Source organism: Dermochelys coriacea, chromosome 2 (assembly GCF_009764565.3).
Source record: "Dermochelys coriacea isolate rDerCor1 chromosome 2, rDerCor1.pri.v4, whole genome shotgun sequence".
In the NCBI taxonomy this organism is placed as follows: Eukaryota; Metazoa; Chordata; order Testudines; family Dermochelyidae; genus Dermochelys; species Dermochelys coriacea.
Genome location: NC_050069.1, coordinates 51,039,891 through 51,064,748, shown reverse-complemented (window position 1 = coordinate 51,064,748; position 24,858 = coordinate 51,039,891). Strand labels below are relative to the sequence as shown.

At 38.6% G+C, this 24,858-nt stretch overlaps 1 protein-coding gene across 10 annotated transcripts in view; it reads left to right on the top strand.

Moving 5' to 3' along the window:
* RALYL (RALY RNA binding protein like) overlaps nt 1-24,858 on the top strand; it is a 629,175-nt gene that overhangs the window by 93,419 nt on the left and 510,898 nt on the right. The window contains exon 1 of one of the 10 annotated variants that reach the window (XM_043507666.1): nt 730-774. The exons of 8 other annotated variants lie outside the window; for them this stretch is intronic. The gene's annotated coding sequence lies outside the window, so the exon portion shown is untranslated. Of the gene's footprint in view, nt 1-729; nt 775-24,858 lie in introns of those variants that run through there. One more of the 10 variants, XM_043507665.1, reaches the window with a different exon arrangement.

The window sequence follows — 24,858 nt, the reverse complement described above, 5'->3', positions numbered from 1 at the left end:
ATGAGAAGGGGCCACTGTTAGGCCATTCACTGATGTCCTACAGATTTGAAATTCACTTCCAGCATTAGCCTGAAATAGTCTGAACCTGATGTTCTACAGAACATGCTGCAAAGTATATGTATCTTCCCCGGGCATTTGAAAATGGTGAAGAATTAAAAGAGTGATGAGCAGTTGAGGAGAGAATGATTTGAGACTCTAAGTTGTCTGATGATGGGGTATATTGAATTGGACTGCTGCAGTGTACTTCAGTTTTAGTATTATTTTAAGGTATTTTTAATTGTGTCCAAGGACCTAAAGCATATGGATAAGTGCCCTGTCACAAATCCAAATAGATACATCCATAAATATAATCCTTCATCACTCTCAATCACCCCTCTAGATTTGGACCCCTCAACAACCTTAACTTTGCCATTTGTTTTGTTCTGTCATGAAAATATGTTGACTGTATAGTTACACACTGTTTGTGTTTAGCAAATATTTGAAAAGGAATAGAGTCCTTGGCTCCATTAAATATGTCAGAATTTAATATGTTGGAGGACTAAAAAATATTTTCTGATTGCTTAATCTATTTGATATTATATCTTGAGCATATCAAGATTCAGGTTTATATCTGTTTAAGTATAAATTTTATATCAGGTTTGTATGACTATATGTAGATCTTGTAAGATTATAGTTAACTATATTGTGTCACAACTGATAAGTATTTCCTGTAATGCAGGGGTAGTCAATAGGCAGACCGCGGGCCAAAGCCGGATGTCCAGATGCTTTTGTAAGGTCTGTGAAATCTTTTTATTTACTTATTATCATTATTATTTTTGTATTTTCTCTGGAGTCTGGACCTTGACTATACCTTGACCAAGAAATTGGGACCTTGACAAAAAATAATTGATTACCCTGGCTGTATTGAGTAATGTATTAGGGTAGTGCTGGAGAATGTTGGAAATAGTTTGTAATGAGATATGGGATTTTGCAGTCTCCTTGTGGCAGAACTTGACCTGGAGTACGCCTTGGGTAGAGATGCTTAATCCCTGTAGATTTTGAACCATGTGTGATTCACAAACTGAAGACAGGAGCTGGTAACAAACCAACCATTTTTGTTCTGAGTTGTACCCTAGAGAGATGGTAGGGACAGGGAAGCAGCAGTGCCATCTGGCCAAAGGAGGCCCCAGTGCACCCAACAGCTATGTGAAAAGAAACATAATGGACAGGTGGGAGTGGGACAGGGAGGAGGTGGCCAGGCATTGCACATGATACATAAATATTTTGTACAGCGTGCCCTCTCAGCTTCTCAGTGCAGGGATCATCCCCATTTTTAACGTAAACAGAGCCAGGCACATTGTTGACACTCTATCAAATATAAAAAATAATAGCTGGCTTATCTTGCCTGTGCCTAGGGCCTCCAGTGAGCCACTTGAATTGAAATGTTAGTCACTTCCAACCTAAAGAGCTTGACATTAATTACAATGGGAAATGTAAATCTCAGGACAGTGATTTTAATCATGCACAATAAAATATAATTTTCACTGTTGCATTTGCAACTCATCACAAGACAAAAATGTTAGGTTATGACTCATGTCACGGTAACTATTATGATTTAATCACTAGGGTGAATTACCAGAAAGCTTTTGCAGAAACTACAGTTTTGCTACAGCAGCAATATAATTATCCTTTAGTATGTTCTTCTGAAATTCCCAACTTGAATGTATACACTATACAGTGGCTTCACATGCTATAAGGCTGTACTCTTTCCCTGGCTATTGTGGAAGTCCTACTGTGGTTCTATAATTAAGAAAAATGCCCTGCACTTTTGGCCTTTTGATTTTGAAGTACATTTCTCTTTAGATAAAAGAATGGTGTGTGAATGGGTGAGTTGTTAAATCTTTGAGGGTCTTCCTGAAGCAGCCTCTCTGAACTTCACAAAATCCTAGAAGAGAAAAGAGAACTCGCCATGAAAGGCAGGGTGCACATAAAACCAAACAAGAAAGATGAGCTAATCGAGGCAAGGCCATAACTTTATATGGGACTGGCAGTAAAATACTAAGAGTCTGAACCAATGCCTATTGAAGTCAACGAGTCTTTCCATTGACTTCAGTAGGTGTGGATCATGTCCTGATGCAGCACAAGAAAACCAGTTTGAAGGAAAACATACAAGCAGAAGGGTATCTTGAGTAATTCAAAGGCTCATTAACCCTTACAACAGAACTAAAAATAAACCTGAGGGCTCTCAGGATGGTCCAGCATCTTCACACCAATGAATTTGTCAGTTTTCTATTAAAAACTGTTTTCTGTTACATTTTCTTTTAAACTAGCCTTTCAAGAACTCTTATTGTAGTTCTCATAAACTGTTAATACAGAATGAGCATTCATTGTGCCAACACTAATCTGGCAGACATTACACTTCAAATAATTGCTGTCTGCCTTAATTCCTGGTTTGTCCTTTTGTAAGCATTAATTACATATGTCAACTACAATCAGTTTAGAGTAAGATAATTGCAGGTATGGAAAAAGGTTACTCTTAGCAAATATGTACTTGAAAGATAATGTCTTCATACTATTAGTTTTATTTGCTTCACAAGCTTGAGTATAGTTTGTAGTGGGGTCCTTTAGGCTTAAATACATTAATAAAATGGAATACCCTGTTCAAGTTTTGTGCCCCTAGCTAAAGGATTTCTGATTTTTGCAATAATTAACATGCATATATTTGTTAATATTTAGGGATAAACATTACAGAAACTTTTTAGATGTTTAGCACAATTTTTGTTCTATTGTGTCTGAATATTACCCAGTGGGTTTCATACATGGCATGAATTTTGTTGAATTCTATTACTTTCCCATTAGATTAAGTTCAATTTGTCTAATCTGCAACAATTTACAGAAGGATTTCCAATGCCAGCCAAATGGTTCAGAGGAGGTTAACAATATCTTCATCTTGTATTTTATGGGTTCTTGGCTTTCTGTTGGGTTTTCTTGTGTGTTTTGTGGGTTTTTTAAGATGACTTATTCCAGAGCACCCTGGATTGCAAATTTGGTTATGATTACTTTTAATCAATCTGTTATATGTCCTTCCATTAAGGAGAAGCTACCACTATGACTCGCACTTAAAAATCTTGACTGGCGTAGCTGACCTAAGGCTGAAAATGAAAACAGGCTTCCGACTTCAGTTGGGAAAAAAATTGGACCAGTTTTCTGCACCAGCCCCATAATCTTCTCCTCTTGTTCAGCTCAGTCATTTGCATCTTAAAATACAGGAGAATATGCAACTGCTACTTAGCAGTTTTAAAAGAATACTGCAAAGAGAAGTGTTGTCATAGATTGCTGGGAGGTTCTTTAATAAAAGCTCTAAGACCTCATAGGATGAGGTACATAACTGGAATTTTATGATACTAACTAAAATTCTAAAGTTCTTTTCCTGCATACACTGGCTTCAGTCTGAAGCACTGAATATCCTACAGGTCGGGGGAGAAGGTTTCTTCTTTGTTTTTTCCTAAGTCTTGGTCAGAGACCATATCAATTACCATTTGAGCCTCATGTTGGATGTGGACTGATGTGTTAATTAGACAATTAAACTTCATTTGTGTGGACTTTTATTTTTTTTACTAAGGCTGCCAGAGAATAAGCTTTTTCCTAGCCTGTTTGATTAAAATATTAACTGTGCACTGGGGAACAGAACCTACCTGCTTATTCACATCTGCCTGAAACCTTTCAGTGGCATAGTCTGAGCAAATAAAAAAGCCTGTTTGAGCCACTTCTCAACTTTTATTTAAACTGTTGAAATATCCCAATTCAACCTACAAAATACCAAAGGACAGAATATCGATTAAAGTAAAATGAATGGTAACATTTTATATAATGAATGTATATCTGTTTATAATTTATGAATGTATAAAATCTCAGGTTAAGATCTTCTTAGGTTTTGAAGTTATGGGGGAATTCTTAAATAAAACATTACTTTTATCTACCGAAATCATCCACTGATGCAGTGCATTAATAAAACATCTAGTACTTTTTAAAAAGGTTGATAATTAGTTGTCAGCACTTAACTAATGGCAGCTGTAGAGAATATATTTTAATCTTGTATTTTATTCAGATAATATTAACAGTTAGAGTTAGAAGCATAATTAGCGTAACTAGGACACGATGATTCATGCCATTATTGATTTTGTTGCAGCCAACTTTATACTTCTGTGCCAGAATCATTATTTTGTGCCTGATGGTATGAAATACTTATATCAAATCCATGTCTAGACAGTAACATCTTTGATAAAATGTTTAGTAAGAATGTTTATGGCCTGAGCATTTTCAGAAAGAGTATAATGAATGAAGCTTAGTTTTACTTGTTTTTATTTGTAAGTGTAAGGACAAGAACTGAAAATATGGCATGGTTCCCTAACATGCCAGTTCTGAATAATCTGTTTCTGTCAGCTATGTTTTTTTTCTGAATCTGGTTTTAAATGTGTAAGGGTACATTTATGCAACTGGAAAATTATCATCTGTTATGTTTATTAATCTTAAACTTGATGCAGAATTTTTTTGTTGGGAGTGGAAGGGGGCTGTAAGTAGTGATGTTTTCAAGGCTACATCTGTCATCAGTAGGAGTTTAGCTGGCAACAAAATTTTTCATGACAGTCATCTTCAATCTAAAGAACTGATATTTTCTAATGTAATATTTCTGCCTTTAGTGGGTGCCAAAGAAATGAAAAGCCAGATGGTCCTTTTATTTGGGGGAAAGCCCTTGCAGACTAAATTCTGAAAATACGCACAGGTTGCCTTGTTCCAGAAAAATGACCTGTGATCCACCCAATTTATGAGATCCACGCATAAGGATCCTCTAGAGCAGCCTTGATAGAAACTCCATTTCTCCACACTTCCAGTTCCCTGTCATTGTGGCTACTAACCCACTACTATGTTTTCCCCAAAACCACAGTGTGAGTAGGTACAGCACACTTGTGTGCTATGGTCCACAAAGAGAACTGACTGAGTCTGAAAGCGAGCAAGGGTTAGAAAATAAATGGTATCGTCTGTGGTTTCAATGCAGGTTTCCTTTAAGTTTTTAGAATCATAATCAGAGGGTTAGAAGGGACCACAAGGGTCATCTAGTCTAACCCTCTGCCAAGATGTAGGATTTGTTGTGTCTAAACCATCCAAGACAGATGGCTATCCAGCCTTCTTTTGAGAACCTCCAATGAAGAAGCTTCCACAACCTCCCAAGGCAGTCAGTTCCATTGTCCAACTGGTCTTACACTGGGAAGTTTTTCCTGAGATTTAATCTGAATCTGCTATACTGTAGTTTGAACCAATTGCTTCTTGTCCTGCCCTCTGTGGCAAAAGAGAACAACTTTTCTCCATCTTTTTTATAGCAGCATTTCAGATATCTGAGGACCGCTATCATATCCTCCCCACCCCCCATCTCCTTTTTTCCCCGAACTAAACATACCCAGTTCCTTCAGCCTTTGCTCATATGGCTTGTATTCCATCCCATTGATCATCTTTGTCGCTCACCTCTGGATCCTTTGCAGTTTCTCTACATCCTTTCTATACATTGGTGACTAAAATTGGACAGAGTACTCCAGCTGAGGCCTAACCACTGCTGAGCAAAGCGGTGCTATCACCTCCAGTAACTTGCATGCGATCCCTCTGTTAATGCAACCAAATCAGTTACCCTGTCAAAGAAGGAAATCAACTTGGTTTGGCATAATTTGTTCTTGGTAAATCCATGCCGACTGCTAGTGGTGATCCCTTCATCCTCCAGGTATTTGCAAATTGACTGTTTTATACATTGTTCTAGTAGCTTCTCCTATCATCCGTGAGTTTGTAAATATTATTGCCAGTGGCTCAGAGATTTCTTCAGCTGATTCCTTCAGTACCCTCGGGCAAAAGCATCCGGCCTCACTGCTGTGAATTCATTCAAATTGGTCAGAAGGTTTCTGAAGTCGTCTTTATTTATCCAGATCCGCATACCTTCTCCTTTATTGTCTATGGTAACTTCACTAGTTGTCCGGTCATGTTGTATTTGTAAGAAGTCTGAAGCAAAGTAGGAATTCAGCAGCTCTGCCTTCCTATCATCTTCCATTACAGCTCACCTTCTCTATTGAGCAGCATACCCAAATGTCCTTGATCTTTCTTTTTTGTCTGACATATTTGAAGAACCCCTTCTTATTGTCTCATTTCCTGCCAACTGTAACTAGTTCTTTGCTTTGGCTTTCCTGATTTTGTTCCTACACTCTCATGCTATTCCTATGTATATTTCCTTTTTTGTCTCTTGGGAATAGGGGAATATCACTGTATGGAAGGAGGGGAGCCAAATGTAGCTTCTTCAGTGTCAGGATAAGGTGAATAGACCCAATTAAAAGAGTGAGTCTGGAGCCAAGGTTCTACTATGTGTAAACAATTAGATTATTTTTACTAAGGGGGGGAATTTTTTTCAAAACTCATAACATTTAATTGTAGGTTACATATTGCTAAAACAGTGTTGGTGAACATTCATTTGAATGCCAATGTCTGTTAAGTTCATTCCCCATGCTATTCATACAAATTGGATTTGGCTTGTATACACTTCTGGGGAATGGCTATTTGTATTAATACCCTATTGTGCATGCAAACATATATACATGCTTAAGCCAAAATATTTACCATTCATTCTTCACTATTCATCATTCATTGTTCTCTTCTTTCAAAATTTTTAATCATCTAATCAGGGCAAAAACAATACTATGTGACCAAAGAAACCAATCACAAAGCACAAAAAATGAATAGCAAATAGCTGAATTCAACAACATCCAAGAAGCCCCTAGATTGAAATTTGTCCACATTATTCACTCAGTGCTGCTAATGACAAAATATACACAGAATCTGGGACATGTTTAATGTTTTATTGACAGAATAAAAGGGTTGCATTGTCATTTCATTTTTTGCAATGAATAATTCAACCAGTTTTATAGTTTAGATTGTAATCTCTGTGGGTCATGAACTCTTTCTCATGCTGCAAGGCACATAGCAACTATTGATACTGACTAACTAATAATGGTAATCATAGTGTCAAGAGAGGGCTTTTATAAATTTGAAAGGGGCAGACAGATTTTTCACAACATCAGCTTCTCTAAGGAAAGCAATATATTGAGTCAAATACTTGTGCCAGAGGATCCCTACAGAAGATCCAAGGAGGAGGGAGAAAAAAATATTTTCCCGTAACCTCTGAGGATAGGACAAGAAGAAATGGGCTTAAATTGCAGCAAAGGAGATTCCTAACTGTCGGGGTAGTTAAGCACTGGAATAAATTGCCCAGGGGGATTGTGGAATCATTGGAGATTTTTAAGAGCAGGTTAGACAAACACCTCTTGGGGATGGTTTAGATAATACTTAGTCCTGCCATGAGTACAGGAGACTGGACTAGATAACAACCTCTCAAGGTCCCGTCCAGTCCTACAATGATATTATTCTATGAGTCTATCCTTATGATATTGTCAACCTTGGGACTTCTCTGGAGGTCCTATGACACAAGCATGGCCAGCTGTCCAGGAAATATCATGATTTCCATTGAAGGTATTCAGACACGTGGCTTGCCTTACTTGTTCAAGCCACCTGCATATGTCTTATAGGACTTGGGCAATCAATTGGCAGTTAGCCTTAATTTCAACATTTGCAGCTGGCATGGGAGCATTGGTTTTCTTCAAGTTCAATGGGAGGACACTTTTCTAAGACTCAAGAAGTGATGATATAGTTTTCTTCAATGCGTGTCTGAAAATTGAAAACATCCACTCAATGTGCAGCGGCAGTCAAAAACGCTAATTGAATGTTGGGAATCATTAGGAAAGGGATAGATAATAAGACAGTAACTATCACATTGCCTCTATATAAATCCATAGTATGCCCACATCTTGAATACTGCATGCAGATGGGGTCGTCCCATCTCAAAAAAGATATACTGAAATTGGAAAAGGTTCAGAAAAAGGCAACAAAAATGATTAGGGATATGGAACTGCTTCTATTTGAGGAGATGAAAAAGACTGGGACTTTTCAGCCTGGAAAATAAATGACTAAAAGGGGATATGGTTGAGGTCTATAAAATCATGACTGGGGGTGGAGAAAGTAAATAAGGAAGTGTTATTTACTCATAAACACAAGAACTCGGGGTCACCCAATGAAATTAATAGGCAGCAGGTTTAAAACAAACAAAAGGAAGTATTTCTTCACACAACGTACAACCTGTGGAACTCTTTGTCAGAGGATGTTGTGACAGTCAAGACTATACCAGGGTTCAAAAAAAGAACTACATAAGTTCATGGAGGAGAGGTCCAACAATGGCTATTAGTCAGGATGGGCAGGGATGCAAAACCATCCTCTGAAGTATCCCTAGTCTCTGTTTGCCGGAAGCTGGGAATGGGCGACAGGGGATGGATAACTTGATGGTTACCTGTTCTGCTTATTCCCTCTGAAGCACCTGGCATGGGCCACTGTTGGAAGACAGGATACTGGGCTAGATGGATCATTGGTCTGACCCCAGTATGGCTGTTCTTTTTTTCTAATGTGCAGTCTCACAGTCTGGGTGAGAATTCCACAGACAGCGCTCTCACTTGAATACTGCGATGCTGAAGAAGGAGTCTGTTGCTGTGGTAGAGCTGGGATTGTGGTCTGTGTTGTGTGTGGCCTCAGTAGTGAACAGACCACCATAGAGCTTTAGAGGATAGGCTATATTCTCATCCTTCAAGTGTTGGCATGCACTGTTTGCCATGCTGGGAGAGATGATCATCACTCTGTCACAAGTGATGGACAAATTTTTTTCTTAAGTTTTAAGAAAGTAACTACTAGCTCACTTTTTCATGTCTGCATGAAGCGTGAAAGCAATATAGATTGGTAAAGGTGATTTTCGAGCTTTGTTGTGGTACACGCTTTCTGTTTCTTCATGGCGACGGATATTGCTTTTGTACTGAAACAGTTGTACCAAAGTAAAGCTAGCTGGATGAATGGAAACTTGTTCAGACTCACTTTTAACATTTGGACCATTCTATATCCTGGTTATCAGTGCCCATAGTGACACAAGCAAAGATTTGGCTTTCAATACAGTAAACTGTTTTCATTTGAAACAGTTCCCTTCAGATAAGTTTTAGTGTGTGTGACAAAGAAGCACTTCACCTATCCCAGTTTTCCTCACATGATTTTGGAGAGTATGTCCAATATCCTGGTTGAAGGCAAAGAGTACATCATGTCCATATTTGTGTGGTTGAAGATATGGAAGGAAACAGGTTTTTAGTGCTAAATGCCCTGAGCCAGTGTCATCCCAAGCTTTATGGAACCTTGTGAGGTCTGCTGGTTTAAAGACTGGAGCCATGCCTTCATTGTCTTGTCTGCTCAATGTATGCTATGAGTCCAGCAAAGGCAATCCCATGCAACGTCATCTGATTTGCTTTTCTCAGATTTCTTCTCTGACTTTGTTGTAGAGAGATATCAGACATCATGCATGGTACTTTTTCTCTTGGGCCATTAAGTCCCCTGCACTTAGGTTTGCAAGCAAGTGGTAGTCTAGCAGCTAAAGTGCATGTTTGCAGACTCAACTACCCAGGCTGACGTTAGAAGCTTCATGGAGGTCTTCTGATGAAATAGAGCATGATTCTTTTTCTGGAGGTTTTTGTGTGAGTCACTTATTCCTCTGCAGCATGACAGAGTGATCCACAGCATTCTGGTGATGAATTTTTATTCTCAGCCCTTTTAAATTGGTCCTATTAAAGTTGATGTAGCAGAATTTGTGCCAATGTCCATTGTTCTTGTTGAAAGTCTTTCAATACCATCAACATCATATAATCTACATTTATCTGTGGACAAGGGAAGTGCATTCAGATTATGGAAACATCTGATACTTTCTGCAAGAGTTCGATAGCTATATTGAACATGCTTTCCTTTTGGTTCTCCTGTGTCTTTCTGACAAAGCACAGAGATGCCCTAGTCATTAGTGGAATGGAATGTCTCTGAGATCCAGGTCCATCAACAAGCTTGTATCTTTCTGACATGTTTGAAGCACTAGTAATAGCCAATAGTAATCTCACATCTTTTGTTACTCTGTACAGTTAATATTACCCAATCACCAAGCAGCTTTCACACAACCAAAGTAGCATCTGAAAGAAAAAAAGAGAAATGTGATTAAATTCTGCCAAGACCATGTTGACAATCAAAAATAGTACAAAATGTGACCAATTTTAAAGTCATGTTGAAGCAAACCAAGAATATATCACAACAGTAAAATAACAACATTTGCAGATTATGACAGTGTTGTTAAAATTGCTGCCATAGGCAACATGGCATCAGTTGGTGATGGCCTCATATCTGAAAATCTTTTAGGTCATGTCCCAAGACTGTGGCAATCTTCATGGTTTTATCACAAGCCCACAATTCTTCCCTTCCTGCCCCCAAATCTGGTTAACTACAACTCAAGACACTAGATAGCAAAGAAGCTGTTTCTCAGCCAGCTCTTTCATGTAGATGCCTGAAACATCCAACTAGGAACAAACTGGCAGTTTACTATATATTTTTAGTTGCCTCCAACCTTTCATTTATCTTGTATAAAATACACAGGGTAAAGAGGTGAGGTTCCAGGTACCTCCTTAATTAGTCTTAGAAGGCTAGTATGCTGGTCAGATCCCTATTTATTCCCATCCCTTCTCCTATAATAATCTCTGAATATAAGTATTACTCTAGTTTTACACTGATGTCCATGGGGTAGTTAAAAAATGGTTTTACAAAAGTACACAGGAACAGTGTATATTATACTGTAGTTAACCAAGGAAACGTGTGTGTGTGTGTATGTGTGTACAGAAATGATTGCAGGATTGGGGCCTTTGCAATTTCCCCTTGCAAAAGTGTGTGTGTGTGTGTGTGTGTGTGTATACATTTTATGAGAATAATTTAAATATTTATTGTCCCTTAACTTAGATAGTTATTGTCCCATAACTATGTAATACTGACAGACTCCGGTCGACAGCGGGTGGGATCAAGCCTGGGACCTCTGTAGCTGACTGCATGAGCTAAAAGCCATATGGATCTTAGCTAAGGCTATAGAGCAGACTCATTAATCTCTCTCTCTAAGTGGTCTCTGCCACTAGATGGGAAAGAACACCACACCCGGAAAGTGTGTGTGTTACGTACTTCCCCTAGCTGAGGAAGTGCGTCCACAGCTTCAGAGACTTTCCAATTGAAATCCCAGACAAGCCCCCATTTGTAACACCAACATGCTGGTTGTCGGCAGGCAGGATCAAACCTGGGACCTCTGTAGATGAATGTATGAGCCTCTACTGCCTGAGCTAAAAGCCATATGCCTCTTATCTAAGGCTGTAGAGCAGACTCATTAATCTAGCTCTCTCTCGGTGCCACTAGATGGGATAGAGCACCCGGAAGTGGGTTAGAACTATTTAACAGATTTCTATATAGAGTTAATTGTTTCTAATAAACCATATCTAAATGCTGTCAATCGATCTATGGATAAGAGTGATCTCTTTTTTCCCCCCAGGTTGTGTTACAGCTTTGCACTATTGATCTACAGTTCAAAATAGTGTTCCCCATCCCAGTGTATAGAGGACTCCAACCTCATTTCCTAAAACTCTGTCTAAAGTCCAAAGTTCCCCACACTTGCTCCTGCTCAGGCAAAGTGGTGGTGGAATAAGCAAAGCCTGTCTCAGAAATTTCTGAAACCCACCTGACCTCATTTATCAGTTGCACAGAATCTAAAACTAACCCCATTAATTTGATTCTTACAGTCTATACTTTCTCTGCTAATCCCATTGTTGTTCTCTGTTGTTTAATATCTGGTTATTTTTTAAATCTTCCTAAGCATTTGAGTGCATTTTGTAAATGTGAATTAATACTGAATTCTATTTTTAATTTTGTTTTGAAGTTATGACTGACATAAGGGTATTCAAGATACAAATAGGGTGAGGACCAACTTCATTTGGTGAGAGAGAAAAGTTTCTCTGGCCAAAAGAAGTAGGTCAATAAAAGATATTACCTCACTCACATTGTTGTTGTAATATCCTGGGACCAACACAACTACCACACTGACAAAAGGGTAATATTCTTATTTAGGGATATGCCGGATATGAAAATTTTATAATAAAGATGCCAAATATTGTATATTCAGATACATTTAAATGACTACTTATTTATATTATGATAGCATCAAAAATGTGCAAAAGTATATCCAAACATATTGGAAGACTAAGTCCCTGAAATGGATAATTTATTCAGCCTTCAGAGTGAGAGAACCTACAGAAGATTATTCATCCATATAGTTTTCATTATATCTTGGTGCACAATAGATTTTGTTATTCTTTTTGCCCATACGATACATGTCTAGAATAACACTGAGGTTGTTTTATAACTTTTCAGTACATTGAACGAAAGAAAAGTATGACAGCAGAAAGCATCTGATAAATTAAATTTGACATGTTTCTTATCTATATAAAATGGATTCTGAACAGCTGGTAATTGTGAATATTTTAGCAATCATTTTTGATGTGGAATATTGCTTCTGTGCTCAACACTAATGAGATGTGAGTTGTACTTCATCAAATTGACAATTACTTTTTTTTGATGAGCACATGGTACATTTTTCAGAGTACTTGTTAATGGATACACTTACCTGTAAAGACAAGAACAGTTTCTTAGTTTCACTACCCAACAATAACAAGGGCTTTTAATTGAGAAACTGAGCACATAAATAAAAGGGTAAACAAAGAAACAAACTGGAAACACATATTCAATATTAACCATGAATACAAACTTTGAACAGATATGTAGAATTGGAGTATAAAAAGCCCTCAAAAAAAAATTGAAAAGCACCTTTGCACCTATTCAAAATAGCTTAGAAAGAAAAGTCCTCACTATTCACCTTTGATTAATGACTGAGACTTATTATAAACTTGTTTGTGACGCTATTTATTTTATAATTTTCTTATCCTTTTTGTCATTGAAAAATTAGGCCCTGATCATGACTAAGACTAACTATAGGCTCTTGAGTACTTTCATTGGCTCAAAGTGACTACTCCAAGGCAGCTACAGAAGTGGTTGGGGCCTTTGATTGCAATTTCCCCTTGCACATTTTTTTCTGTTGTCCAATGTTTCACCTACAATATAAATGTGATGTATTGAGTATGAGGTTGTCTGGTAGTTCATAGGCCTTGAGGTGCCTGTACGCATCTTTGACCCTTTGGGCACTTTGAAACCTCAAGCTGTAGTCACAGGCAAATGAGCTGGAGCAAGCATTTGACCTCTGTAACAAAGTTCCTCCTCTGCCTTGATGGGTCCTGTGCTTATTGGCAGATTTGCTCGCCTCAGAGGTTCATGGCAGCCTTCAGTTTGGCCACTTTCGTGGCTCAAATCTGCCATTCACTCAGTTAACCTCATCACTGGCCAGCCTGGGGAAAAGGAAGAAGAACAATCCCCGCAGTCTCTGCTGATCCACCTAGTGGATCGGGGAACAGGCCAGAGACCTTCCCCTCTGGTGGAACCCACAGTCCAGGTCAACTCCTCTGGTATCAAGTAGGGAGTTGGAGAGATGGAGGGAACCCAGGCCTGCCCTCTACTCCAGGTTCAGCCAAGGGCCCTGTGGATTGCAGCTGTCTACAGTGGCTCCTGTAACAGCTGCGTGACACCTATAACTCCCTGAGCTACTTCCCCATGGCCTCCTCCCAACACCTTCTTTATTCTCACCACAGGACATTCCTCCTGATGTCTGATAATGCTTGTACTTCTCAGTCTTCCAGTAGTACGCCTTTTCACTGTCAGCTTCTTGTGCCTCTTGCTCCCAGCTCCTCGCACGCATACCACAAACTGAAATGAGCTCCTTTTTAAACCCCAGGTGCTCTGATTAGTCTGCCTATCTTAATTGATTCTAGCAGCTTCTTGATTGGCTGCAGGTGTTCTAATCAGCCTGTCTGTCTTAATTGTTTCCAGAAAGTTCCTGATTGTTCTGGAACCTTCCCTGTTACCTTACCTAGGGAAAAGGGACCTATTTAACCTGGGGCTAATATATCTGCCTTCTGTCACTCTCCTGTAGCCATCCAGCCTTACCCTGTCACACCTCCCACAAGCCTGCTTTATGAACCTTCTTTGGGGCAGCAGACATGAGACCCCCAGGAGCAGGGAAGCCCTAGTGTGGGTGTGTCTACAGTAGCCAAGAATTGCTACTAAAGGGAAGGTGTATGAACTTTCCCCTTCCAGCTGTCTGAAACAGGAAAGGTTTCAGAGGGTTAGTCCTAGGGCTAGCCAAAAAACAGTAATGCCATTTTGCAGAAAAACTGAGGTTTTGAAATGTTCCTTTCTGATGCAGAAACAAAATCAGATCTATAATTGATTTTTTGAGGAAAAAAATACATAATTTTTTTCAGATCCTCAGTAGTGCAGATAAATAAGCGTTATTTTCACTAGGATCAGTTATTTTGTCTCACTTTAGCAAGCAAATATATTATTCAAACCTGATAATAATATCTCTGTATGTATGAAAAGTAGTGTTTGTCCTCACTCATTTTTTTTCCAAGAACAATAAAATGCAGGATTGTCTGATAATGAATCCACAAAAATTCTAAAATAAAATACAGGATAATGTTTGAATAATAACAGAGTTCAACAACCCAGATGTAAGATGAACATAGCTCCTTATTTTTAATTTGCAAATTTTTGTCTCCATCTTTTTGAAAAACTAGATTGCCTTAATGGGAGTGGAGCATAATTGTAGTTGACTTTAGGGAGAGACTTTGCCCTGTTCCAAATGTCTGTGCAAGTGGGAGGTGGACGGTGTATGTGGAACAGGGCCACTGCACAAAACACAGGCACCTTTCAATATGTCCTAAATTAATCAGCATAGTTATAGCCAAGGCAAGTTACAATGCCACCACATGAGGCCCTGACTTAAGTCCATCATTGTTGTCTTAACATTGATTGATTACGACTTTTACAAGTAGAAAAGGAGTACTTGTGGCACCGTAGAGACTAACAAATTTATTAGAGCATAAGCTTTCGTGAGCTATAGCTCACTTCATCGGATGCAAAATGCATCAAACTAAGGTCTTATCTACACTGGCAAGTTTCTGCACAGTAAAGCAGCTTTCTGCGTTGTAACTCCCGAGGTACTTTGTGTGCAGAAACTCAGCTTTTTAGTGCAGAGGCTCCAATTCTGTACTGGCAGTGTAAGCACATTACAGCACAGAAAGCAATCAGTTGGCCTCCGGAAGTGTTCCATAATCCCTCAAGTGGTGGCTCTGCTCATTGTTTTGAACTCAGCTGGCTGCCCTGAAGGCATACTCCCCTCCCCTTTCAAAGCTCCATTTCTGACAGCTCTCCTGTGCTATGCTGATCTACTCAGGGACACAAAGCAAACCATTAATCTGGAATGCTCGTGCTGTTGATCACAGAAGCAGGGGTGGGTGTGTGTGTGTGTGTGTGTGAGAGAGAGTGAGTGAGAGATTGCTGTGCAGACAGAAGCAGATGTGTGTGTGTGTGAGTGAGAGAGAGATTGCTGTGCAGAGAGCTGGGGAGGGAAGCAGGGGCTGATGTTGGGGTTTCCCCCTCACCTTGCCTCAGGACTGGTTGCTTCCTGTTGCTGTCTGGATTTACAAGACAGCATCCTGACACACACTCTGTCCCCCAACACACACACACACACTCCCTGTCACACACTCTGCCATTCCCCACTTCAGTTGAAAAGCAGCTCACCATGTAGGAGGATGCCCATGGAACAATGGGATTGGGAAACCTGCATCATGTGATGCTATGCCTGCCCCATGAGGCATTGCAAACCCTTCCCAAAGCACCCTGGGGCCAGTTGCACAGTGAGAGAGCTACCACAATGCACTGCTCTCTTTGCTGTTGCAAGAGCTGCTAATGTGAATGCGCTTCACAATCACAAGCAGCACAGTGTGGACATATAACAGCGGTTTAATTCCAGTGCTTTAATAAAAGTGATATAACTTGTTGCACAGAAACTTGCCAGTGTAGACATGCCCTCTGACACAGGAAATTCCTGAATATCAGTCTTAGAAAGGTTAATTGGGCAAAAAGTAAAGCTGTAAAGATTTAAATAGAAGAGGCAGTACAAATTGGGACTATAAGTATTTGATCCTACTGATAGTTAATTTAGAACAGTCAGCATCAGCATTCCTAAAACAACTCTCAGAAGGCTTCCTTGGATTAAAATAAGATTGGAAATTTGCTTATAAAATGGTTAAAAATCTAGCATTTTAATCTCTCGTTTTATAATAAAACCATCTTTCCATTTGGGAACCTGTGAAGTTGATGCTAATTAATAAATTAGAGACTGTACAAAGAAAAACTGTTAGGTTTGTTATAAATAGGCATTCTGAAATTGAACCTATTAAAACAATTATGATGGACTTGAACTGGTTTCCCTGGAGCTTATGTAGACAGATCCGTAGATTCAAATTTTTCTTTCTTTCTTTCTTTCTTTCTGATAATAACTAAATATATTACTGAACCATCATGCTTCTGAGACATTGTCATACTAAAAAAAATTACTGGTCAATTGTTTTACTGATGGCTTAGTGAATTCTTTTCTTTATCTAAACTATTAAATGGAATACATTAACATCTAATTGTGCTAATTATTTTCATAATTTAGGGTGAAATTAATAAAGGAACCAGTTTAGCAAGGAATGTAAGCACATTCATAACTTTAAGCCTTTGTTTAGTCCTCTTGACTTCAATGGGATTATTCACCTGTTTAAAGTTAAACACATACTTATGTGCTTTGCTGAACTGTCATCTTAGGTTTCTGTGGCTGTGGAAGGGCCACTGTGCAGCTGAAGAGTTCTACTGTTTGGGTGGAGGTGAGCAGTTATGAAGTGGCCATGCAGGGGAAAATCCAAATCCCTTGAGAGCTAAGGAAGTTCCTTGCCCGTACACCAGTGTGAGAACAAGGCACAATCTGACCCCTCATGAATAACTGTGATGCATTGTGTTTTCACCCTCTTATGAAACCTGTATAACATAAGTTTATGAACATGTTTTAAATAATTTAAAAATTGTGCTTTCCTGAGGAGTGCCTGCAACTCATGTGGAGAATGGGCGCATGCAGTCTCCAGTCTCAGTCAAAGAGAAGGCATCTAATCTAATCCACTTAACACTCTTACCTCTACAGAAGTCTTGCCTACATCTCCATGTCCAAGTCAAAGCCAATAACCCACCGGAAGTAGCATGTGAACTGGTGGGAGGGAAGCCACCAAAAGCATCCTGTCCTTTCCGAAAGACGCATCTGTCCTGTTGTGTTTGGTCTGAATAAAATCCCAGCAGGTCACTGACAGCACTTCATGTCCAAAGCAGACTGGTTGAACAGAGCTCAAGTCCACCCAGAGAAATGGTCCCATCAGACAGATATTTAGGGGATGAACAGTCAGTCACTTTGATACACAATTACAGACAAAGTACAACACCAGATGAATAAGTAATGCAGACAATTCCCAGGCGCTGGATGTGTTCAGAAGTAGCAGAGCCAGGAGGTCTGGTTTCCGAGTCTTGAGGGTGCACCCATGGTTTCCAGCTTTTCTCTGCATTCACAATGGCTAGAAACTTACCTTTAAAAAAAAAGATTCTCCTTGAGTTTGCTGACCATAAGAGCTGGGGTTTTAAGAAGAACACCAAATGTCATGAATGTCCCAATAAAATTACGAGAGTTGTCAACACTACATAATTCAGGAATAGTTTTATTTTATAACATTGGTGTATGGCCCACAACGGTTAAGTGTTTTGTCTTTCGCTTCATCACTCTTGTTAACTTTGCAACTGTGCTGTACCATCACATTTAACTTCTGCACAAACAAGGAAGTAATGATGATAACCCCCACTGATTTCACTTCAACTAGCAAAACAAAGAAACAATTAATATTCTAAGGAAAGGTCAAAATTAGTAAGAGAGAAATATTTCCAAAGAGTGTATTACATGAGTGTATTACATTCATTCTATGAATGAAAAGAAGACTGACAACATTGATTAAAACTAAATGATAGGGCTTGTGACCACGTACGTGGATGGGCCACACTAAGAATGCCACAATAAGGGCAGACTGCAAGTAATAGGTCAGATAATCCCCAAAACTGCTGGTTTATTCTATAATTATATTTACCAAGCCAGTAACAAAGAGCTTCTATACTACCACACTGGTTAACAAGAAGCCAAACACTGTCTCCTATGGGCCCTTGGCTTCCATCTAGACAACAAAGTCTACTATAGTGAGGGGTTACTGACAACCTGATTCACCATATGTGAGGTTCACCAATCCCAAAAGACAGGACAGTTATCCCCAGGTCTATGAATCTCAGGTCTTACCCAAATATCATGCTGTCAGCCAATCCTTAATAAATAAATCTAAAATTTATTGTTAAAAGGATCAAAAGTATGTTAAATTAATGTTATGTATACAGAGAAGATTTCTTCTGGTTCCTTGCATACAGTCATAATATTGCATACATTCATATTTAATTAAGGGCTTTATCAGTAAGTGGGTCTTTCTTTAAAATTTATCTCTTGTTAGGGGTATTTTGCTGTATGCATAGGACAAGGGTTCTATTTCCCTACATGCATTGTTCATAATTGTGTTCAGTTTCTGTAATTGTCTAGCTTTTTTACAAACATAAATCAGTGACATTTGAAGCCATTTATGTGTATTGAAAGATGTGGTATTTCAAAGTACATAAAAGACTAGCTTTCTTAATATGCCTAGTGTACATCATAGAAAATGTGAACTGTTCAGTTGGGAAATGGTATCAGTTCTTGAAAGAGACTGTGAGAATCCAATCCTGCGAGAGTTTCTGTAGCTGTAAGTACTTGGCATCTTGCAGAACCAAGCTCCACATGAATACCTAATATAATTCCCAGATGTGTTATTTAAAGTCCCTCATTCAATGTTAACCCTTTTATCTTACCTCCTCCTTTGTTTCTTTAAGTTTAAAGAGTGAATCAGATCAAATTTCAGAGCCATACATAGAGAAAAATAATAATAATTGTAAACCAAACAATACCCTCAGTATTATATGTTCTGTCCTTTTGATGTGCAGAAGTGAAAGACAAATCCTAGAGTTTGACAGAAATAATAATTTGAGATGTTTATATTTTATCAAGGAACCTCTTCATCTGGAAATCTCATCAAAGAAATCAGCAGTGGCATTCCCATTCTAAACGTACTAAATCTGAAATTTATGGGTCCAAGAAGATGCAATGATTATACCAATAAATAAATAAACAAAACAAGAAAGACTCAGTAACTTTAATAGAATCAGTAAGTATGATAAATATGGAACTACTCATCCTTAAAGAGCTATAGGAAGGTCGAATCAGAATCTGCCATATCCTTATATGTCGGTTGCTTGCTCCAATCCAGCCATCATTCTGCTGATGTACTCCCCAAAAAATATTATACCAGGATATTTTTCATATATTTTTGCGGGGAAAAATTTTGGACACCAGTTCAATTTTAGGCTAGATTGAATATTTTTCAAATGGGGTCATGTGTTGAGAGGGTTGCTAGAACTGAAATACAGTTCCTTTATTTTCCCATTTACCATTTTTATATCAGTTATTTAAAAATGAAAAATCACTATGTTGTTTTTGCCTCCAGTTTCTTGAATTAATTCCTGCTTGTGTTCTCTATGGAAAAGTAGCTTCTCCTCAGGGTTTTCCTACCAAATGATCTACTGCTAGTGCACTGAACTGCTATCCAAGAGACCAATTTTTTTGGCAAGCATAAAATGGAGGTCTAGACACACGTTTCTTAAGACACAGGAAAACTATCTACTTTCTAATTGCAATATTTTCACCACTCATTAGTTTAAAAGACAGGTCTTTACTGGTTAGCAGAGCCACGATTCTAATACTGTGAGCATGAGAGAATGTGGTTTATGTTTTAGACTTTGTCTTTAATTAGAGAGTTCTCTTTTCTTCAGAATTGTCTGAGGAATATGATATGTGATTATCATTTGCTGTTATAGGCTTCTAATTTTATCCCCATCTCCATCACACTCTATTCACCACTGCCTCTTATGCCTCAGATTATTCATTTGTAAGACTAGCTGGCCTAATTTTGGATCCACGCTAGCAATTGTTGCTTGTGTGAGAACAGATTTTTTACTAAGGTCCTCTAGGAATAATACTGTAGTGTGTGTTAGACAAAAAATCTTGCAATGACAGATAAATCTTTACCTTGCCTTTCAGTGGGTAAAGATGCTGGCCTTGGAGCTTATGGAGTATTGTCTCTTAACTGCAAAAATTTATGCTGATGCCATTTATTTTTCCTCTTTTTCCATAGTAAAACTTCAAAATGTCATGATCCTGACCTCATAGAGTTTAAATAATGAAAGTAATTAAAGAGGAGGTGTGGTTCAGTGTATTTTGTTCCTTAGGTTATACCAGCACCTCCATCACCCCAACTTTTAAAAGAAAAATGGCTTTCCCCACATAGCAGAATAAAATATGTTAAAGCTTAGCAGTTTAGCAGGTTGTAAATTTCAAACAGGACAGGAATATACTCTGATTCCCCAAGTTACCAGGCACCCTCCTGTTTCTGCCAATTTATGTGAGTCTTACTGGGGACAAAGATGAAAAACATCTAGAAGGAACGCTGGAAGGAATATTCAGAAGCATATTCATGTTTCAGGGTTGGTCTCCATGTTGAAAACAATGTTCATAACCAGAAATACTTGAAAAACTTCAGTGTGCCATAACAGAACACTAGAATTCAGAGGAGAATAGTCAACATTGTATAAGGCTGGTGTTGTGGGTGTAAAGCTGTGGCTTTTCTAGTAGGAGGGGAACACTTTTAGGATTGTATGGATAAAGCAAAGACATACACATGCTTATCATTTTTGAAGCACATTTTTTTGGTTAACCATATGTTCCAATTTCTATTTACGTAGCAATACATGAACAAACATCCTATGCTAACAAACATTTTAAATTTTGTGATAGGTTTATATTCACATATGCACTTACATGTATAACACATTGTGTATTCATTACATTTGGAACATCCACATCCTAAAGCTATAAAGAGAAATTCCAAACTTTAATTGCAGTCCTAGTGCTTTGACTACCCAGAGAAGAACCATTTTATTCCTTGTGCATAATTACTTTGCATTAATGAGAAATGGTTAAGGGCCTGATCCAAAGTCCATTGAAGTAAATTGAAAGTCTCCCATAGACTTTCATGTGCTTCAGATTAGGTCCTAAAAGATCAGCCATAGCATACTTTATGGAAGATGATTGAAGAATGATGTGAATTGTGCACACAATTAGTCCAGACTGAAGTTTTCTAGTTTTGTTTACACCAGCATTCTTCTCTCCCCCCTCCCCTCTTCACCCATTTGTTTGTTTCATTCACCTGTTATGTCCAAGTCTTCTTTTTTTAGACTATCAGCTTTTGGAGGCAGGGAATGTTATTTACTATATGTTTGTGCACTATCTAACACAATGCTGTCCCAACCTGATTAAAGCCTCTAGGTGCTACTGCAATATAAATAATAATAAGAATTAATGTAATTGTGCTTGAAAAATGCCATTATCCCTTTTTGACCTGAGCAACTGGTCAAAGTTTGGGGCGCTTGGGATGTTCCAGTTGGGAGTAGAAATTAATGATGATTTGTGTTCTTTGATGCAGTCTTGTGACCCAGGCTCCTTCAGGGTCACACTGGACTTACAGGCTGCGGCTTGGCTTTTCTGCCTGCCCCTGAGTCTGTCTCTATGCTACCTACGCACGTAATGATACTCAGTAAACGTCCCTCTGCCCAACCAGGTCTAAAACTCCTTAGTGGGTTTGCATGATCCTTTTGTCTTAAATTGGGTGGTGATTAACTTATCCTTAAAATTATGTTAATGGAAAAGGTGCCTTCACACCCATCAACCTCACTGTGGTTTTAACTTGGCCCTCAAGATTTCACCCAGCACGCAACAAGATAGATGTAAATTTACTTATGAAATAAGTGTCTGAAAAGGTATAAATACAGTTATAGGGCTACTTTGTAGTTCCTCTTTCAAGAAGATTCAGTGAAATCTTGCGTGGGTATAGATAACTGGTTTTTTGGGGAGTGAAGGCTGTATGCTCCCCTCCCCTAAAATAGAGATTGCATTAATGACTAAAGGAAATACTGAGTTTGGAACAGAAGCTCATTTATCTCACTTTATAAAGAGTGGACAAATTTAACTATGGTACAAAACTACTCCTTGAAATGATATTGAAAAGCTGTTTTATTTTTTAACTCTGCTTCTGCTCCCCAAGTAAAGAAGTTGTCTGTGTTCCTGCTTTTTGATTGATGTGGGGGTTTCCTTTGAACTGATAGCTAATAATCTTGAGCTCCTCTATGAAAACAATTCAGTGAGCCATTTACAGGGACATTCAGGTTTAATACATTAGAGTAAATTCTTCAACTGAATTGTGCAGGAAACTGAAGATTATCTGTCTTGGAGATCTGAACAGAATTTTACTTTTAATAGTCTGTCCTGCTTCCATTGAAATTAATGGGAGCAGGAGCAGAGCCTGTGTCTTGTCAAGCACTTATGTCCCTGGTGGGTTCTGTATCAATAAAATTAGTATTGACTTCATCATTATTAGTATTATCATTCTAGTTTAAGGAAGTAAATGAGAGTACATAATGAAGAATAAGGTGGAAATTGGATATTTGTGTTCATGAATGTTATCTCACAGCCTTCTCATAGGAGGAACATTTTGGTACCAGGTATAATGAGAGTGATGTCAGGGATTGTATTTGCATCATCATCTTGGATTTATGTTAAACTATTCAAGTGCTGATTCATTAAAGCTGTCATTACTAGTTATAACCACTTCTGGTGACAGGAGAGTGAAGAGCGATAACATAGCAAAGGGAAGACTGGTAACATCGAAGGGTGCTGAACAATTAATTGACAAGTCAGTGATGTATGTAAGGTAGTCATGGAGATTGTAACAAATTTTCAGGCATACTAAAGTAAATAAGAGAGAAATTCAGGATCAAGATGTGGCCAAAATTCTGGACCACATAGGCAAGCAGGGAGTCGAGTTAAGGGAGAAGAAATAAGCGATTCCATGTTCAGTGAAACTTCTCTTCACAAGAAAAGCACTTTTGATTCTGAAATATTTAACTGAAAGGAGGTGAGACAAACCTATAAATTTACTTGATCAGTTGAACCAGGAAGACTAGATACATGGATCCTTAAACATTTCTGAAAGGTATTTATTTATTAATATTATTTGCATAAAATGATAATGTTCAAGACCATAGGTAGCTGAGGTTCAAGTTAAAGGACCAAATTCATACTGGCATAAGCAAGGTCTTGGCTCAAGGGATGAAATCCTGGCCCCATTGAAATTAATGGGAGTTTTGCCATTGACTTCACTTAGGCCAGGATTTCACCCAAGATGTCAAGTAGGAAGTCAGTAGAAAAGAATAGAGGGTGAAGGAATTAACCTTAAGGAACTCCAAAGAGGAGAGGTTTTAGCATAGAAAATCAATCACCGGTGGCTAAAATAAAGGGGAGCATAACAGAATGTAATAGGAGGATGGGAGATGTATGTGGATAGGGTGCTGGATGGCTGAGGAATGATAGAGGTATTGCAAAACTTTGTTGGGTAGGGAGGGCAAGGATGAATGTAAAAACAATGATCTGTGTTTCCACTTCTATCCTTAGTAAGGGAAGGGCTTGGAAAGAAAAGAAGGGGTGACAGGGAATTTGAAGGAATTGTGGCAATCCTAGTTGCCAAAGAGAGGTATTGAGAATAAGAAAACAAGGTTTGAAATGAGAAAAGAAAGAAGTGGTAGAAAAGGAAAGGAGAGAAAAGGAGCAGAGCAGACCAGGGAAAGGTTTGAGGTGTGAGAGTTCAGGAGGTTTAAAAAAATGATTGTGAAAGGGAATTGAACAAGGGGGGAACTGAAGGATGGGGAAGGAGCAGGAGCAGATAGTGTCAAAAGGATAAAGAACAGAGGAGTCTGGGGAGAAAAGGAGAGCTACCTCTGTAGGCATCATCAAGACTTTTTGAGACACTTGCATTCAGGCAATCTGTGGGTCAGATAGGTGGTGACTTATTTGGGTCTGTTTGTTTTCATGTCTTGTACAATGCCATTTCTTAACAAATACATAATAATTAATAAAATGGAATTACTGCTCCTGGGGGTATGAGACTTCAGAATAAGATGACAGAATAGAGGAACAGAGTGAGAAGACAACATACAAGGAGGGGGCGGGATTACAAGTGTAAAGAGTAAATTAAACATAGTCTCTAGGGGAACAAACATGGCGGGCATAAAACATAGTTGTTGGAGGTTAGAAGGCAGTGGGATAGCAGTTACATTTACACACAAAACTGACCATGACTTTAAAGATTCTGGGTGGCTCAATTTTTCAAGTGCCCAACATTAATACTTTATAGATTCATAGAATCATAGATACTAAGGTCAGAAGGGACCATTCTGATCATCTAGTCTGACCTCCTGCACAGTGCAGGCCACAGAATCTCACCCACCCACTTCTACAAAAAACCTCACCTATGTCTGAGCTATTGAAGTCCTTAAATCATGGTTTAAAGACTTCAAGGAGCAGAGAAGCCTCCCTCAAGTCACCCATGCCCCATGCTACAGAGGAAGGCGAAAAACCTCCAGGGCTTCTCCAATCTGCCCTGGAGGAAAATTCCTTCCCGACCCCAAATATGGCGATCAGCTAAACCCTGAGCATATGGGCAAGATTCACCAGCCAGATACCCAGGAAAGAATTTTCTATAGTAACTCAGATCCCATCCATCTAATATCCCATCTCAGGGGATTAGTCTTATTTACCCTGAATATTTAAAGATCAATTACTTACCAAAATCCCATTATCCCATCATA